The following is a 2,500-nucleotide window of genomic DNA, read 5'->3' on the forward strand; positions in this document are numbered from 1 at the left end:
CAGAAAGTAACACAAAGAGGGTTTATTTTTTTAAAGAAAAAAAAACCACACCCAACAAACAACAAAACTTAAAGGGCGAAGAAGAAGTTAAGTCCTTCCAGACACCTCATTGCAGCACTAAACAGACGTCAGCCCAAGGGGAGATGAGCCGACACGGCCTGAAAGAGAGGGGAGGGCTGGAAGAGGAGGAGGAGGAGGAGGAGGAGGAGGAGGAGGAAGAGGAGGAGAACGAAGAAGCCGAAGACTGTAGGCAGCGGGAGACAGGCTCATCCATCAAGCGCTGACAGAGAGAGACGGCAGGCAGACCACGAGGCATGGCCGCTTAATGGGGTTCTGTCCGCTCCGTCTCCGTCCACCCTGGCGTCCTCATCAGCCGTCCTCCGTAGGGATAGACACCCCCGCGCCTCACCCTCTGCAACGAGAAATCCAAAGAAGACCAGTTAGCTCACCATCTGTAACGAGAAATCCAAAGAAAACCAGTTAGCTCACCATCTGTAACGAGAAATCCAAAGAAAAGTTAGCTCACCATCTGTAACGAGAAATCCAAAGAAAAGTTAGCTCACCATCTGTAACGAGAAATCCAAAGAAGACCACTTAGCTCACCATCTGTAACGAGAAATCCAAAGAAAAGTTAGCTCACCATCTGTAACGAGAAATCCAAAGAAAAGTTAGATCACCATCTGTAACGAGAAATCCAAAGAAGACCAGTTAGCTCACCATCTGTAACGAGAAATCCAAAGAAAAGTTAGCTCACCATCTGTAACGAGAAATCCAAAGAAGACCAGTTAGCTCACCATCTGTAACGAGAAATCCAAAGAAGACCAGTTAGCTCACCATCTGTAACGAGAAATCCAAAGAAGACCAGTTAGCTCACCATCTGTAACGAGAAATCCAAAGAAGACCAGTTAGCTCACCATCTGTAACGAGAAATCCAAAGAAAAGTTAGCTCACCATCTGTAACGAGAAATCCAAAGAAAAGTTAGCTCACCATCTGTAACGAGAAATCCTAAGAAAAGTTAGCTCACCATCTGTAACGAGAAATCCAAAGAAAAGTTAGCTCACTCTCTGCAACGAGAAACATAAAGAAGACCAGTTAGCTGACCCGCTGCAACGAAGACCAGTTAGTTTACCCTCTGCAACGAGAAATCAAAGGAAGACCAGTTAGCTAATTATCTGCAACAAAAAAATGACACAGAAGACCATTTTCCTCACTCTCTGCAACGAGAAATACAAAGAAGACCAGTCAGCTGACCCGCTGCCACAAAAACGTGTTAACTCGCCCTCTGCAAAGAGAAAGCATAAGAAGACCAGCTAGCCCATCCCCTGAAACGAGAAACATAAGGCCATTTTACTCACCCTCTGCAACAAGAAATACAAAGAAGACCAGTTAGATCGCCCTCTGCATTGAAGACGAGTTAGCTTACCCTCGGCAACGAAAACCAGTTAACTCACACTCTGCAACGATAAAGACAAAGAAGACCAGTTAGCTTATCATCTGAAACGAGAAACCTTACGAAAACCAGTCAGTTCACCCTCTGGAACGAGAAACACAAGAAGACCAGTTAGCTCACCCTCTGGAACGAGAAACACAAGAAGACCAGTTAGCTCACCCTCTGCAACGAGACACCTTAAGAAAACCAGTCAGTTCACCCTCTGGAACGAGAAACACAAGAAGACCAGTTAGCTCACCCTCTGGAACGAGAAACACAAGAAGACCAGTTAGCTCACCCTCTGGAACGAGACACCTTAAGAAAACCAGTCAGTTAAACCCTCTGGAACGAGAAACACAAGAAGACCAGTTAGCTCACCCTCTGGAACGAGAAACACAAGAAAACCAGTCAGTTCACCCTCTGGAACGAGAAACACAAGAAAACCAGTTAGCTCACCCTCTGGAACGAGAAACACAAGAAGACCAGTTAGCTCACCCTCTGGAACGAGAAACACAAGAAGACCAGTTAGCTCACCCTCTGCAACGAGACACCTTAAGAAAACCAGTCAGTTAAACCCTCTGGAACGAGAAACACAAGAAGACCAGTTAGCTCACCCTCTGGAACGAGAAACACAAGAAGACCAGTTAGCTCACCCTCTGCAACGAGACACCTTAAGAAAACCAGTCAGTTAAACCCTCTGGAACGAGAAACACAAGAAGACCAGTTGGCTCACCCTCTGCAACAAGAAAGCCAAAGAAGACCAGTCAGCTCACCCTCTGAAATGAGAAAGCCAAAAGAAGACCAGTCAGCTCACCATCTGAAATGAGAAAGCCAAAAGAAGACCAGTTAGTTGTGGTCATTATTGTTTCACAGAAACAAGGGTTCCAAAGAAATAAACGAGTTTGCTTCTTTTTCTCTTTATTTATACAAAATAGAATACAAAAATAGCATTTCCACCCCTCTCCCTTCAGCAACATACACAATCTCTCTCTCTCTCTCTCTCTCTCTCTGTCTCTCTTTCTCTCTCTCAGAAGGGGGTTATAGAAATCTTAAGGTGTTTACGTAAGTTA

This window comes from Babylonia areolata, chromosome 21, assembly GCF_041734735.1.
Source record: "Babylonia areolata isolate BAREFJ2019XMU chromosome 21, ASM4173473v1, whole genome shotgun sequence".
NCBI classification, from domain to species: domain Eukaryota; kingdom Metazoa; phylum Mollusca; class Gastropoda; order Neogastropoda; family Buccinidae; genus Babylonia; species Babylonia areolata.